The sequence below is a fragment of the Odocoileus virginianus genome, chromosome 10, assembly GCF_023699985.2.
Source record: "Odocoileus virginianus isolate 20LAN1187 ecotype Illinois chromosome 10, Ovbor_1.2, whole genome shotgun sequence".
In the NCBI taxonomy this organism is placed as follows: Eukaryota; Metazoa; Chordata; class Mammalia; order Artiodactyla; family Cervidae; genus Odocoileus; species Odocoileus virginianus.
The window spans coordinates 14444648-14462590 of record NC_069683.1 but is presented as its reverse complement, the minus strand read 5'-3'; positions in this window follow the sequence as shown (position 1 = coordinate 14462590).

The window sequence follows — 17943 nt, the reverse complement described above, 5'->3', positions numbered from 1 at the left end:
TCCCTGTCCTTTACTGTCTCCCAGAGTTTGCTCAAACTCATGTCTATTGAGTCAGCGATGCCATCCAACCATCTCATCCTCTGTCACTCCCTTCTCCTCCTGCCTTCAATCTTTCCGATCATCAAGGTCTTTTCCAATGAATCAGTTCTTCGCATCAGGTGGCCAAAGTATTGGAGTTTCAGTTTCAGCATCAGTCCTTCCAATGAATATTCAGGGTTGATTTCCTTCAGGATGGACTGGTTTGATCTCCTTCCTGTCCAAGGGACTCTCAAGAATCTTCTCCAGCACCACAGTTCAAAAGCATCGATTCTTTGGCACTCAGCCATCTTTATGGTCCAACTCTCATATCCAGACATGACTACTGGAAAAACCATAGCTTTGATTATATGCAACACTAGACTGCCAGAAGCAAGGCAGCTCAGCACTGGGCTACCTGCTGCTCCTGCGGAGGGGAACGTGAGGTAGAGTTCCGAGGGGATGACTGGAAGCCGGGGAGCCTGTCCCGGCAGACTGCAGGCTCTGGGAATGAGGTCCTAGAGAGGAGAAATGGACAGTCAGTAAAAGTCAGAAGCCAGAACTCTATCTGTCTCAGGGAGGAAATCAGAGTTGCCGAGTGTGACTGGTTGGTGGGTGGGCCACACCTGGGCTTGTTGTTTAGGTGGGCACGGCTGGCAGAAGGTAGTCAGCCATGGGCATCCACCTGGGAAAGGCCTGGGAACCTCAGCTAAGCAGTAACACATACAAATATGCTCCAGAAGAAGTGCGGTGCTCCATCAGGCCTGCACTGGGGCCACCACGTTTATCTGGACGTCTCAGCAAATGATGGAACTCAGAGGCCTGCACTGCTGAGATGGCTAGGCACAAGGTCATGGGTTGACGCTGGTCTCCACCATCTGTGTGACCTTGGATGGATGACATCTCCAAACCCCACTTTCTCATCTGCTACATGGGGACAATTCTAAGCCACAGAGCCATGGGCTATTTTAGGGCAAGTTCTAAATCAATAAGGCAAAAAAAGCAAGTACAGGCAAAACCATCCTTGAAAACCTCTTAGTTTCCTCCCCACCCCACCCCGCCAACATGTATCCAGGGCTTCCCGGTAGCTCAGCTGGTAAAGAATTTGCATGGCCTTGCATCTACAACCGTGTGGAGGGACTCTAAAGAAAACTAAATTTGAAGCACTGATGAGCTGGAACAGGGAGGGCAAAGGGGAAGCTGGGAACAGATGGCCCAGCTGTCACACCATCTGCCTTTAAGAAAATGTCAAGCCCCTAACTGGGAGCTGAGCGGCAGAGCTGGCTGGGCGGGGACACAATGGTACCTGTCAGGCTCGCTGACCCACTCCTCTTCTGTTTTCATATTAATCCTCAGTAACCTGAATGTGCATCAGTGGACCTGTGTGCTCTTGTTGACACAAAGCTAGGGAGTACGCATGAACGCTCGCAGCACTGTTCTTGGTACATAGTAAGTGCTCAATAAACATGGGCTGGATTTGAGTCTTGATCTTGCTGCATCAGATCCATATACGAGGCTTGTTTGCGGCCAGGACAGCTGTCCAAGTTGTTAGAACATTAAAATACGTCCGTACCAGTTGGTGAGCCGCTGCTGTCCCAGCACCCCCCCTCAACCCCCGCCGAGTGCTCCCCACTGCCCCAGTTGACCTGGTCTCTCTAACCTGAGATTCCCAAATCCCCACCCGATCCAGCACCTTGAGAAGTGACCCTGGTCCAGGACCCTGCTCAGGTATGAGGCTGGAGTCTGTTCTGTAGGTTGGCCCCATGAGCTTCTAGGGTTAAATGTTCCAGGGGTCACCCTGCCCACGTTCCCACAGCCCCGTGAAAAGCTCTCAGGAGGAGTCAGTAGTGTTTGCTGCACCCCGCAACTGGCCTGTCCTATAGAGGCCCTGAGGATCCCTCACCCGGCCTGGGCTCTGGCTCCTGCCCTCGGGTAGGGTTCACATCCAGGGAGCCGAGCAGGAGCTAAGCTGGAGCTGAGCCAGGGCCCACCAGCTCAGCTGTCTTTGAAGCCCTAGAGCCCAGATCCTCTCGGGCCCGCCCTGCAGCTGTGTGGAGACCCAGGCCCAGCGCCCCTCAGACTGTGGGTCTCCAGGCCTTGTCTCCCAGAATGTCCGCTCATGCAAGAATGAACAAGTTTGCCGAGCAGCCCAGGCAGCCAGCCCAAAGCAGCTGACACAAGTGCGAAATTTCTTCGAAGTCTCGGGTCTTCTTTCAAAATTACAGATTCTGCATTCTGCTCCATGATGCTTCCATTTTTGTGTAAATCTAAAAATAGAGCTTCCACCGAACAAAACTGACTCTCCAGGAAGATGACAGGCTCAGCCTGTGACTCTGTGGACACCCAGCTCACTGCCATGGGCCTCTGGGCGCTCAAGGCTGGAAATTTGAAAAGGTCACGCCCCCCCACCCCCCAACCCCGCATGCCTCAGGTAGACTAAATCTCTGACTTTTCACCTCTGTAAAGAGGAGAACACAGACACCCTTTCTGAGCCACTTCCCATTTCGGCCTTTCTGAAACTGTGGTTAACCCTGACCAGTACCCTATGGCCATCAGGAGAGACTGTCCTTTTCTGCTTTGGATAGACAGAGGCTGGGCAGTGTCAGGGCCCTGGTGCCCACCCTGCTTGGGGGTGAGAGCAGTACAGCCAGGGAAGGGGAAGCCCAGAGACCAGGCATTTACCCTCCTGGATCCAACAGCTCCTTGGCCATCCCAGGGTGCTCTGCTTAGTCACTTTAGTCGTGTCTGACTCTTTGTGACCCCATGGACTGTAGCCTGCCTAGCTCCTCTGTCCATAGGGATTCTCCAGGCAAGAATACTGGAGTGGGTTGCCATGCCCTCCTCCAGGGGACCTTCTCAACTCAAGGATCGAACCCAGGGATGGAACCCAGGCATCCCACATTGCCCTGGCCATCCCAGGGTGGCGCCCATAAGTTCCTCTGGCTTTACCTAAGCTAGTATGAGCTAAGCTTAATCACTTGCAGAGTCCTGTCAATCAACCTTCCCTAGAGAAGAGACCACTCAGGGTGACCTTTTTCCCTTTCCTCAAACACTTGGAGGCCTTCATGGGGAGGAGGGAACATGGGCCAGAACCGGGATTGAGACATGGGAGATGGAATGAGGCAGATGAAGGATGGAAGAAGGAAGTGCTTTCTGAGTCAGATCCTTCCAGAGACAGCAGGACCTGCTTCAACAGAGAGTGAGCTGAAGACCACCTGGTAGGGAAGGGTGGAGCAATCCAGGCCTGAGATGGGGACAGTTGGACTACTAGCCTATAAAGTTGCTTCCTTTTCTGAGTCTCTGATTCTATGCTACTCTCTAAGCCCTGTCCAAGGATGTCACCTCCCTGCTGCAGCGACCAGGCATGCTCAGTCACCTCTCAGCTGGAAGCATGGGGCAGGGGATGGACAGGTGGGTGCTCAGGGCCTGTGAGCCTGTTCTCAGCCCAGGTGTGGTAACTGGCTGTCCACAGGTTAGGCTTCTAGAACAGGAAAACTTAATGACCCAAAGTGGCGCCTGTCTGAATCTCTCCATTACCACGGTGGTTTATGCCCTCTGCCTGCAAACATCCCCAAGGGGCAGGGCAGACGATATTGGCGAGACTGAGGTTAGCCTGAAGAATTTCCTGGCCCTTATTATAGGGGCAGCTTCTTCCCCAGGAAAGATGAGCACTTCGGAGAGGAGACCAGAGCCATGAAGTGGAGCCGAGTGTTGGACCTAGAGAAGTACAGGCCTGAGTGAGACGGAGGTACTGACATCCCCTCCTCTCCTGCCAACTCTGATTGGAATCACCGAAAAAGGTACATTGTGCGGGGCAGGGGTGGGGGGGATGGGAGGGGGAGGGCGGAGGGTGGGGCAGGGGAAGGGGGGTGAGGACCGCAGGAGGGTTAGAAAGGAAAAGAGGTTCACACTCTGCATTTTGAGGAGTTTCTACACGCCATGCTGCGCTTAGCTGCTCAGTCGTGTCCGATTCTTTGCGATGCCATGGACTGTGGCCCGCCAGGCTCCTCTGGCCACGGGATTCTCCAGGCAAGAAAACTGGAGTGGGTTGCCATTCCCTTCTCCACTACACACTGCAGACGAGAGCAATTTGGGAAAAGTCGCTGAACGCTCGGCGCCGCCTGACCCCGAGCATCTGGTGGGCTGGTGCTGCCAAGGGGCTCTTCCCTGAACTGTGGGTGGAAGCACCCAGGCATAGCCCAGGCCACGCTGCTCTGGCCGCCCGGACACAACGACCTCACCGGCTGGTAGACAGAGGCCCGGTCAAGTGTCCCAGATCCGCAATGCACCGGCCGCAGCCTCCTAGCCCAGCGCACCGCATGGACCCGCGGGCGCCTTCAGGCCGAGTCGCCGGCCGGTTTGCAGAGGTATTACTTCGGTTCTCCAGCAGAGGGCAGTACTGTGCTCCAAGGAAGAGGCGCCCTTTTCCGAAGAGCACGGAAACCATTATGTTCTTTAGGCAGCAGGAATCTTGAAATGACAACCCTCCAGACCCGAACCTGAGAGTCAGATTCCTTTTTCTGTTTACAGAACTCTAACTTTAATCAAAGCAATACTTAACTTTTTAAAAATGTGAAATTGGTCTCTAAGACTCAACAAAAGCCAGCAGCCTCCTGTTCTCATCCACACCCCACCTTCAACCACTTCAAATGCTTTCGGCGTTTCTTCTGCTAATCTCCAGATTTCTAAAGAACCGGTTCTTGATTTCCTAGTTTTACACGTCATCTTCGACTACTATGATGGAAGATGAGATTTATCTTTCTTAATCGACCCCAAATTCTCCCCTTTCTCAAACACACACACACACACACACACACACACACACACACACACACACACACACACACGGTCTCCCTCTCCCGGCATGTTTGTCTCTCTGTTGTTTTTCAGTCAGTAGGTCGTGTCCAACTCTTTGCCACACCATGGACTGCAGCACGCCAGACCTCCCTGTCCTCCACTGTCTCCCGGAGTTTGCTTAAGCTCATGTCCATTGAGTCGGTGATGCCACCCAGCCATCTCATCCTCTGTCGTCCCCTTCTCCTCCTGCCCTCCATCTTTCCCAGCATCAGGATTTTTTCCAGTGAGCTGGCTCTTCGCATCAGGTGTCCAAAGTATTGGAGTCTCAGCTTCAGCATCAGTCCTTCCATTGAATATTCAAGGTTAATTTCCTTTAGGATTGACTGGTTTGACCTCCTTACTGTCCACGGGACTGTCAAGAGTCTTCTCCAGCACCGCAGTTTGAAAGCATCAGTTCTTTGGCGCTCAGCCTTCTTTATGGTCCAACTCTCACATCCATACATGATTATAGAAAAAACATAGCTTTGACTATACTGACCTTTGTCAGTAAAGTAATGTCTCTGCTTTTCAATGCACTGTCTAGGTTTGTCATAGCTTTCCTTCTCAAGGAGCAAGTGTCTTAATTTCATGGATGCACTCACCATCCACAGTGATTTTGGAGCCCTGGAAAATAAAATCTACTACTGTTTCTACTTTTTCCTCATCTATTTGCCATGAAGTGATGGGACTGGATGCCATGATCTTAGTTTTTTGAATGGTGAGTTTTAAGCCAACTTTTTCATTTTCTTCTTTCACCCTCAAGAGGCTCTTTAGTTCCTCTTCACTTTCTGCCATAAGGGTGGTGTCATCTGCATATCTGAGATAATTAATATTTCTCCCTGCAATCTTGATTCAGGTGCTTCATCCAGCCCAGCATTTCTCATGATGTACTCTGCATATCAGTTAAATAAGCAGGGTGACAATATACAGTCTCGTCTACTCCTTTCCCAATTTTGAACCAGTCCATTGTTCCATGTCTGATTCTATCTGTTGTTTCCTGACCTGCATACAGGTTTCTCAGGAGGCAGGTAAAGTGGTCTGGTATTTTCATCTCCTTAAGAATTTTCCACAGTTTGTCATGATCCACACAGTCCAAGACTTTAGCATAGTCAATGAAGCAGATGTTTTTCTGGAATCCTCTTGCTTTTTCCTATGATCCAATGGATGATTTGTCTCTCCATATTTTGTTAAATCAATATTCTGGATATTCACGTGCCTTCTTTGCCTATAATATTTCTGCCATCTCTGCACAGATGGAATGCCTTATTTACCATCATGATTTTCCACCCTATGTTTCTTCTGACCAAGATGCTCATTTCATAGCAAAAGAGTGACAGTGGGCTTGGGCCCCTCACCAGGTACTCCATCATCCAGAAACTGGGAGCCTAATTGGTAAGTGGAAGGACCTTCAGAAGACTCGGGTAATGCTACTTGAGAGAGAACGTCCTGAAAGGTTGAGGTTCTGCCTTAACAGGAGGCAGAATGTGCTTTCACTCAGCAATCAGTATAAGGTGTTTCCCCACCCCTGTCCACAGTAAGTGGGCCAGGAAACACTGAGGGGATGTGGCTTTTCCCACCATTGTACCTAATAACCACTGGCAGAATTTCTGCTTCTTGTCCCCATGACTTTGAACTCTGATGATTTGGAAATCTTTGTTCCTAAGGGAGAAACTAAGGAGGAAGAAGCCCACTTCCTTAGGGGTCAGAGACCCAGCCATGTGAGATGCCGTCAGCAGCCAGGCAGCACCCTCGGCCCAGAAGTCTCAGGGACAGCCACGCAGAGTCCTCCCCTTGAGCTCCGGAGATGCCAGCCCTGGCCGTGCAGCAACCCTCCAAAGAGATCTGAGTCCCAGCCCCCGGCTCACCTCCGCCAAGAAGATCCCTTCCCTTCCTCCTCTACCCCAGGCGGGTAGCTGTTTCCCCGAGGTACCATCTCTGTGTTTCCTCAGAGTTTCTGCTCCGTCCTCCAGGACCTGTTTAACCAATTCTCTCTGTATTCCTCGTTCTGTCATAAACGAGTGTGGTTTCTGTTTTCATGGCTGGATCCCAACTGATACAGCCATGAGTAAGTCAATATGGTAAATCCAACTTTTAATGCTTGGGGGTTAAAAAGGAGACAAGTTATGCTCCAATTCTCATAAAAAATGTTTCTTTTCTTTGCCAAATACTTAAATACTTTGCCATGAACTTTACAAAATGTGAGTAGAATCTAGATGAAGAAAGTTACAAAGTGTAGTTTTGTAGTGAGCAACAGAAAATATAACCTGAACCAATGAAAAAACTATATTATAGGAAGAAAGTATCAATATTATTGAAATATCAATAATAACCCATAGTAAGCGTTAGTCGCTCAGTCGTGTCTGATTTTTGTGACCCCATGGGCTGCAGCCCACCAGGCTCCTCTGTCCATGGGATTTTCCAGGCGAGGATACTGGAGTGGGTGGCCATTGCCTTCTCCAGGAGATCTTCCTGACCCAGAGATCAAATCTCGGTCTCCTGCACTGCAGGCAGATTCTTTATCAACTGAGCTAGGAGGGAAGCCCCATATAAATCTACAAATGTAATGAAATTCTAGTCAATATCCTATTGGGCCTTTTTTTTTTTTTTTTTAAGCACAACAAAGTAAGTCTAAAGTTTACCTGGAAGAATAAATCTTCAGTGCTCAATAAAATATTCTGAAAAGGGGAAGCCTGCCTGCCAGTTATTAAAATGTTTTACAAAAACTCAGCCAATAAAATAGTGTGGTTTGGTTCTATATCCAGTAATGGTGAAATGGCTTTCATTGAATTAAACATTCCTTCAGGTAATAATTAAATACTCTGAACAAAATATTTTAAAAATTATTTCATTAGAGAGTGAAAAATAACAAATCCAGAATTGTATACCCAGGAAAAAGTATATCCTTTAAGCAAGAGAAATAGATAGCTCAAATAAATAAAAATTGGGAGAACTCATTGCCAGCATACCTGCTTGCTCTACTAGAAATACCAAAAGAAGCTCTTCAGGCTAAAGGGAAATTATACTTAAAGGAAATATGTTTACAGGAAGGAATGGACTCCCAAAATGGTAAACATGTGTTTATTGAAGAAAAAACATATTTTATTCTCTTAATTTATTTAAAAGGCATAAAACCACCAATAACAAGTGGATTTTAAAAATCAAATACTTTAAAAATAAGAATGATGAAAAATTGCAAGATATATACACTGAAAACTATAAATCATTGTTGAGAGAAATTAAATAAGACATGAAAATGGATAGACACTCCACATTTATTGATTGGAAGACTCAATACCATTTCTTTCTTAATACCAGTCTCTCTCCTAACTGACAGATTCAGGGCCATTTCAATCAAAATCCTAGAAGGACATTGAAAATCTGATTCTAAAATACACAGAGGAATGCAGAGAAACCAGAATAGCCAACATGGTCTTGAAGAAGAACAAAACTGGGGGATTCATACAACTAGGTATTACAACTTAAATACAAAGCTACAGTGATTAAGAAGCCTGTATGACTTGGCACAAGGATAAACAAATAGAAGAATGAAGTAGGATAGAGTCAGCAACAGAGCCACATTTATATGGTCAATTGATTTTTGACAATGGGCCACTGCATTTCAGGGGATAAAGGCTGCCTTTAGAATAAATGTTCTAATGTTCCTAAATCATTTGGCTATCCATATGGGTAAAAGTGAGCCTTGATACTTACCTCATATTGCACAAAATTAATTTGAAATGGATCATGGATCTAAGTGCGAAAGACAAAACAACAAAGCTTTTAGATGAAAACATGAAAGAATATCTTTATGACCTTGGGATGGGCAAATTCTTAATGAGAATGTAACACGTGAACCATAAAATAGACTTCATTGAAATTGAGAACTCTGTTCATTAAAAGACACCAGGAGAAAAAGCAAGTCGCCACATATTGAAAGAAGTTATTCACAACAGAAATTTATCTGAAAAGTAAATAAAACAAAACCCCCCAAAACCAGTTAAACACTGGGCACAAAACTTAAGCACTTTACAAGACAGGCTCTCCAAATGGCCAGTAAACACATGAGAAGGTGCTCAACCTCATTATTCATCAGGAAAAAAACAATATAAAGCCACAAGGAGACATGACTACATATCTAAAATGAGTAAAAATAAAGCTTGATAATACTAAATGTTGCCAGTTATGTGGAACATTTGGGACTGTCTCATATATTGGTTTGGGGAAAGTAAATTGATATGATTAATTTAGAGAACTCTGAAAATTTTGCATAAAGTTAAACATATACTTACCCTATCATCAAGCAATCTGAATCCTAGGTAACTATCCAAGAGATATTAGTTCGCGTCCATCAAAAAAGGCACAAAAACGTTTATAGCAGCTTTGTTCAAAATAGCCAAGAATTGGACAAAAGTTAAATGTCCATCAACAGTGAAATGGATCACTGGTATATTCATACACGTGAACATTGCACACCAATGCAAGGGGCAAACTTCTGTGTTTTCAACAACATGAGTGACTCTCCAATGTAATGATAATCCCAAGGAGTAGACATCAGAATCCACATACTATAAAGTTCTGTTTGCATGCAGTTCAAACTGGCAAAACTTATTGTGATAGAAGCTGGGCAGTGGTTGTCTCTGGGGCAGTGAATGCACCAAGGGGCTTTGGGGGCTGGAATTGTCCTGTTTCTTGGCTCGGGTGTTGGCTATATAGACAGTACAATTTAGGAGCAAAAATAGGATTTGTGCAATTTTCTATGTGTATGTTATACATCAGTGAAAAATTCAAAGGTAGAATGGTACTAAGGAAAGTTACTTATAATGGGAGGGGGAAAATAAGCATACTCATACTTTGTTGGTATAATTAAAAATCAATGCAAAGTTTTGGAGGGAAATTTAAGGAAAAATCTTAATATTACATATGCTATTAATATTTACTCATGAATTCTTCTCTGAATAATCCCTAAACCAGATAAATACACAAAGATGTCATCAAAATCATTACACCATTTTTTACCATGGTAAAAAAAGAATTATTAACACCTAAATTTCTCACAATATATTGAATACAATGCAGCTATTAAAAGTCCTATTGGGGCAAAAAATTACTGACTTGTGAAAATGTTCATGGCATATTGCTCAATGAGAAGAGCATGCTCAAAATAATACATGCAACATGATGCTACTTACAACAGTTAGAACGCTTTCAGCTGCAAATAAAACACACTCACCTAAGACTTGTTCCAACAATAAAGGCAATTTATTACGTCACGTTACAGGAGTCCCCAAATAAGGGTTGGCTAATTCAGTTGTTCAATAATGTTCCCAGGACCTGAGTTTCTTCCTGGGTGTTGATTTTTATTCTCAGTCTAGTCCCTTCTTGCTTGGTAAATGGTTGCGGTAGCTTCCAGAATTTCCCCCTCACAAAGCCAAGTCTAGGTGGGAAGAGGACCATCACCTCCTGTGGATCTCTTAGAACAGGAGAAACATTTCCTCAAAGTCATCCCTGCTGTATCTCTCTGGCCAAACTGTCCATGCCTAAACCAACCATGGGAGAGGGACAGGAGAATGAGCTCTCATTACTCAAAGAAAATTCTAATTTTTTAAAAAGTAATACTTTAAAAATGAAAATGACCTTGAGAATCATTGAACTACTCCCCTAGAACTTTGTAAATTGGAAAGATATGTTTCTAAAAAGTAGAATGATGGTTTAAGAAGCTACAGTCATTTCCTTTCTATTTCTATTCCCATTTTGTTCCATGATCCTCTCACAATCTGCCCCTGGGCTATTCAAAATCTGGCTTCAAAATGATGCTCTAATGGGAAGAACTTCTAAGTACATTGAGGTCAATCTCTTACAGGAAACCCAGAAAGAGAACAACTTCCCAAGGTTATCCAGCTAACTATGGAGAAGCTCCTAAACAGAGCAGTGAATGCTTTGGAAATCACCTGATGGATACACAGCTCCGGGTCCTGAAGTCATCCACGAGGCAGCAAAGGCTGAGCAGGAGTTAGAGACACCAAAGGCTCAGCCACCTTACTAGGGAGAGAGGAGCAATAGCCGGTCTAGGGATGGGCCACCCACTCCCCCAAACCACCCCCAAATTAAAGGGAATTTCTCTCTGTGGTATCATCTCTCTGCTGTACCTTTGACCTTGCCTTCTTCACTGGCTCCAGTCCCACGGGCTGGAAACATGCCCAGATTTCTCCCATCCTTAAGCCAAGAATGAAACCTTTAACCCTGCCCTTTCTCTCCACTGCATTTTATCTAAATAGCTCAAAAGATTAATCTACATGTCTTTTGCTTTTCCTTCGAATTTCTCACATCTAATTTTCTCCTCAACTCATTCTTATCCACTGTCTTCCCTGGCATACCACTGAAATTTCTCTTGCCAAGGACAGTGACCTCCTATCATGAAATCTGAGGATCTCCTTAAGTTCTTATCTCACTGCATGTCTTTGTTGCATTTAACTCTATTGGTTACTTTCTCTTTCTGAACGCTCTACTCTTTGGGTTCCCAGGAGATCTTGTTCTATGTGGTCCTCATAACTTTCTGTCCACAGCTTTTTTTTTCATGGGAAAGGAGATGGATAAAGATATATTCCTGGTGACATTGTTTGAACACCTGGAGCCTGCCATGCCTGAAGCCCACACTAGGTTTTTTTCTTAGTTACACTAGCCAACATGTTTTTCTTTTCCTCAAACTAGTTTTAGTTGGGTTTCTGAGGCTGGCCAATGAAGCTCAGCACAGCAGTGAAACCTCCTTTCCTTCTGCTCCTGGTGCCAGCAGCACTAACTATAGCACTAACTACATACACATTCTCGAAGAGCACATAGCAGAGGCTGGAAGTATAATTAACGAGGAGCCGTCTAAGAACTGGCAACTTCTCAGATGCTCCACATGAAGAAACTGGCCTCAGCACACACCCCAATTCTAAGGTCTCATCTGGTGCAGGTAGCATGTTAAGTCAAATGGGCCTTTGCCACCTGAATACTCCCACAACCAACAACTAAGATGGGAATCCTCTATCTGCAATACTTTGCAAAAATTCAATACATTGTTGGCTTTGATATTTCTCAAATAATCTTTGAATTCCTAGAGTAAAATATGTAAAGTTAAGTAATTCCTTTGATATATTATTGCATTCTCCCCTGGTGACTCAGACGGTAAAGCGTCTGCCTACAATGTGGGAGACCCAGGTTCAATCCCTGGGTTGGGAAGATCTCTTGGAGAAGGAAATGGCAACCCACTCCAGTACTCTTGCCTGGAAAATCCCATGGATGGAGGGGCATGGTAGGCTACAGTCCATGGGGCCGCAAAGAGTTGGACACGACTGAGCGACTTCACTTTCACTACTGTTGCAGTCAAATTGCTGGTATTGAACAGACTTGTGTTTGCCAATGGGGCATGGGTGGCAGAGGGGAGGATTGGGAGTCTGAGATTAGCAGATGCAAACTATTATATACAAGATGGACAAACAACAAGGTCCTACTGTATAGCACAGGGGAGGATGGACTATCTCAACATTCTGTGATACAGCATTTGGAAAAGAATATGAAAAAGAAGATGTATATATCAGAATCACTTTTCTGTACAGCAGAAATTAACACAACACTGTAAATCAACTATATTTCAATAACATTTTTACAGATTTCTAATGTTATAGACTTTGGTATGAATGGGTTTTCTTAGTTTTGGAATCAGGTTCATGTTCATCTCAATAACTTTTTGTTTTCATTTGCTTCCTTTTTGTAACAGCTGGAGATTATTTATCAATACAATATGCTCATGAATCTTAAAGAACTTAGGAGTAGATTGTTTAACGTCTTCTTCTGTTTCCTGCATTAACTCTACTTCAGCATGGGCCATTTGGTCTGACTATTCAGTTTAGGCTATTGATTCTCTTCACACATCAAAGGGGTTTTCACTATCTGTTCCTTATAAACAAAAGGACTTGTAAACAAAGGACTGGATTGGTCACCATCAGTAGCTGATGTGAGCTCCCTCAACAACTGTGTAGGCGAGTCGTCCTTGGATCTCTATATGTGTGCTTTGCCCTTGAGGTTGGCCAGAGGTATAAGGAGACTTAGGTGAGCTGTGCCCCAACTGTTCGGGAAAAAGGCTGGCAGAGTTTCCCTCCAGGCAGCCTGGGCTAGGAAGCACACTGGCTCCATGAAGCTATTGATATAATTATGGCTAAATAATTACATAAAAGGATGATGTAGAAAAAAATAGATACTAATTCTGACATACCAAAAAAAGGCACTGATACAACTCAATTTTCATTGCTCACATAAACTCCTACTAAAATAGGAATAGGAGGAGAGGATAAGAAAGAGATTATCAGAAACCTATAGGCTTCCCAGATGGTGCCAGTAGTAGAGAACCTCCCTGCCAATACAGGAGAGACAGGAGACTTGGGTTCGATCCCTGGGTGGGAAAGATCCCCTGGAGGAGGAAATGGCAACCCACTCCAGTGTTCTTGCCTGGAGGATCCCATGGACAGAGGAGCCTGGAGGGCTACAGTCTATACGGTCACAAAGAGTCTGGCACAACTGAAGCGACTTAGCACACAGCACTCATAGAAAACATAAAAGCAGGTGAAAACCTGGCATCAGTGACAAAACACTGTCCCCACTCCTAATCATCGTTGTTTGAAGCTAATGTGATAATATAAGAAAACTGACTAAAATTCACAAATATTTAAAAGGACAAGTCAAAGTAATTATTTGCGTGAGACCTTATCAAAAAAATTCAAGAGCATCAACTCAAAACTGTTATAAATAATACGTGATAGCTAGTCAGAATATACATTTATGCAAGTCAGTGGCTTTCCAACATAACAGCAAGGACAAATTAGAAAGTAAAAGCAATTGTGGAGATCTTACCCATAAGAGCAGAAAATGCTATAAAATATCTGGGAATAAGCCTAGCAAGCAGTATATTAGGTTCATAAGAAGCAAACTGTGAAACCTGACTGAAGCTTGTAAAAGAAGACTTGAATACAAAGGAGAAACGGGCCACATCCCTGAAGGAAAGCTCGATATTGTAGAAATGTCAATTCTCCTCCAATTATTCTATCAACTGAGTGGCATTTCATCAAAATCCTGATGGCTTTCTCCCCCAAACCCATCATCCCGCTCTAAACTTGGGAAAGGCATCAGATAAACTATGACAGAGAGGCATTCTACAAACGCCTGACCAGTACTCCTCAAAATTAAGGCCATCAAAAAGAAGGAAAGCCCGAGAAGCTGTCACAGTCAAGAGCAGCCCAAGGAGATGTAGTCTCCTGTGTGGAATCCGGGAACAGAAGAATGACTCTAGGCCAAAAGTAATGATATCTTAATAAACTGTGAACTTCAGTTAATAATAATGTGTCAACATTGGTTCACGAATTGCAACCAGTGTCCCACACGGATGAAAGATGTCAGTAGGACAAACTGAGTGAGGAATATATGGAAACGCTCTGTGATATCTTTGCAATTTTTTGGTAAATCTAAAACTGTTAAAAAAAATAAAACCTATGTTCTAAAAATAAAAAATCCGAATGAGATATTTTTGAGGGGGTGGGGGGTGGAAAGAAGGAGAAACTGTCAACTTTAAAGTTTACTTGAAATGATACCTGGATGATGACAGACAAATTTTCCATTTAAGATTAATGGGTGCCTACCAATTAAGGTAAAGTGCAGTTTCCACCTCGTCTCGTCTTGAAGATCAGCCCAAATCAAAAGTAGGGGGAAAAAAAAAGCAACACTAAATCCACCTTGCATGAGAAGAGGATGAATCAGAAGCCTAAGGTCTCTAGGTGAGCAGATGGGAGGGGCTGGAGGAAGAGACGCAGAACCAGAGGAGCAAGAATCAGATCTGAGGGTCCAGTGGGGGCCACAGGAAAGAAGGAAGCCAATTTGTTCACCACCACCGAAAGGCTCGGGAATAGAAAGGACCAGGTCCCTAAGAAGGTTGTGGTGAAACCTGTGGCTGAAAATAAAGGGATATTTTTTCAAAACCTTATACAAGATGCAGTGAGACCCCAAGATCACCTGTCCCAAGCACACCCATGGCAGCCATGGGGCTATCCTTCTCCTGTTCCTGAAGACCACTAGAGATTCCTTTTCTAAAGAAATGGACACAGAAAGTCTAACTTGGTTTCAGCAGGCACTGAGGAAGGCGGAAAGGTGCTGATTGAAAACAGATGAGTAAGGAGACATTGGAGACCTTCAGCTTCCTCCTCATTCAGGTCCCAAACTAGAGGCCCCTCTGCTCTAGCATCACTTTGAAGTCAGCCCAGGACTGGACTTACGGCCCCCGACTCCCACCCATGTCCCCTGCACACACATCCCCTGGTAGCAGGGTGGAGGAACATCCTTTATAAATGAAGTGAAGACTTAGGCCACAAGGGGACTCGGCCAGCTTCAGCTTCCAGTAAGCCCTGTGCACAAATTCCACCCTCCTGACACCTCCCAGAGGACACTCGGTGCCTCGCTCTCAAATATGAAAAGGCAGCCAAGGATCATTGGACATTTGAAGACAATCCTAACATGCAAGAGAATACAATAAATAGGAGAGAAAGAAGTTGAAGAAAGCAGCTAATTCACAGAATAGGAGGGGGAAGAGGATATTTCTAAAGAACAAACATTGCCTCCATTAGAAAGAAAAGAGGCTATAAGAAACAAAGAGCAAGAAATCTTGTTTCTTGATGGAAATTCAGACAATGAAAGCTGAATATATACATATTTATGCACACACACACACACACACACACACACACACACATATTGGCTTCACCCCACACAGCATGCAGGATCTTAGTTTCCAGATCAGGGATCTAACCCATGTCCCCTGCAGTGGAAGCAGGGAGTCTTAACCATTCAACTGCCAGGGAACTCCGCTGGCTGAAATTTTTTAAGAAAAGGTTTAAGTGTTGAAGGTCATGGAAATCTCCCAGAAAGTAAAAAAAAAAAAAAAAAAAAAAAAAACCCTGTGGTATATCAATGGAATGAAATGCTACTCAATACTAAAAATGGACAAACTGCTGGTTCAAGCAACAACATAAATGAATCTCGAAACATCCTGAACAAAGAGTTGTGAAAACAAATAAATAATATAGTAAAAACCAGGAATATGTGACAGAGAGTCCAGGCAGTGCATAAAGCCTATAGTATTCACTATCTGACTCTTTTCAGAAAGATTTCTAATCCACCATGTAAGAAAAAAAGTGTAGGAAAAAACAAAAGGCTCTAATGGATAATCTAAAAAGTCTGAGGATGTTGAAAATTGTAGTGAAAGTCATTCTACAGTGTTAGAATAAAATCTTAGATGTTAAAAAAACAAAGCAAATGCAAAAAAAAAAAATGGGTCTATTATGAACTCTAGGAAGAACAAAAAGCTATAAAATCAAGGTAATTTAATAACAGTGTGTTCTTGGCTTAGCAATTCACAACACTGACATGCTCATTACAATGAAAACACTTAGTAGGGACACAAGTCACCATTAAGATGTTACCAGATTGAGCCCAAGGTGGTGTTGGGTGGGAGGCATCAGGGAATTGGGAGTGTAAATGAATGGAAGATTCATCTTCCATGTCAGAAAATCAACAGATAATGTTTGAAATTACTTACTCAAAATCTAGCACTATGAACATATAACTTGGAATATGAAGGCAAATATCATCTAGGAGTTAAAATCTCTGCCTCTGGGAATTAGATCAAGTTAATTAAGTGAGGCTGTGTCCTGTCTAATACTAAAATATACTATAAAGCTATAATAATTGGAACCAGTTTGGTAGTGTGCAAATAGATAAATAATCAGTGATACATAATAGAGAAGAAATAGGCTTGTGTATGATATAGAAATTTAACATGGGATACAGATGGCACTGCAAAACAATAATTGGTGTTAGGACAGCTACTTATTCACTAAGGAAAACAAAGTTAGATCTCCATGTTACACTCTGCACCAAAATAAATTCCAGATGGGCCAGATTTTTTTTTTAATATTAAAATTAGAAGAAAATCTAAGAGAATATTTTTATAATTTTCTGAAGGAGGTCTTTCTGACAGCAGGAAACCAAACCTTTAAATTTCCATATAGCAAAAAACATCATAAATACATTTACAAATATTTCTGAATTGAGAAAATAGTGATAGAAATTTCAAAGACTTTTGTTATCCTTAATATGTAAACTACATTTATGAATCAATAAAAAGACACAAGATCCCAAATTTAGACAAAGCATGTGATCAAGCAATTCACAAATGAGACACAAGAAAAATGCTCATCTCGCTATCAATACCATGTGATTTAAAGAAACAATGAGACAGATCACTCTTACACCAAATTACTGAAGATTAAGCAGATGGATGATGTTCAGTGTAAGGGTTTAGAGAAACAAGCAGGCTCTCACAAAGCCAGTGAGAACTGACATTGGTACAACTTTTCTGGAGGGCAATTTGGCAAAATTTTTCACGATGTGAAGCTGGGCGCATGCTTTGTCCACTTCTGGAAATTATTTCAAAGAAATAATGAGAGAAGCACATAAAATATATGTCTAAGGGTGTCTGGAGGCTGAGCACCAAAGAACTGTTGCTTTCAAATTATGGTGCTGGAAAAGACTCTTGAGAGTCCTTGGACAGCAAGGAGACCAAACCAATCAATCCTAAAGGGTATCAACCCTGAATATCCATTGGAAGGACTGATGCTGAAATTGAAGCTCCAATACTTTGGCCACCTGATGCGAAGAACATCTTTTCACTGGAAAAGACCCTGATGCTGGGAAAGATTGAGGGCAGGAGGAGAAGGGGGCAACAGAGGATGAGATGGATGGATGGCATCACTGACTCAATGGACATGAGTTTGAGCAAACTCTATGAGACTGTGAAGGACAGGGAAGCCTAGGATGCTGCAGTTTATGGGGTGGCAAATAGTCAGACACGAATTAGCTACTGAATAACAACAAAGACCTGTTCCACCAGTTTCCCTGGAGCACAGACTTGACTCACTCTCCACCCTGAATTCCCTTCAGGGCATGCTGAAGGTCAGGAGCGGCAGCAGCACCGGGCTCAATCTCTGCAGAGGCAGATGGCAAGTGCCC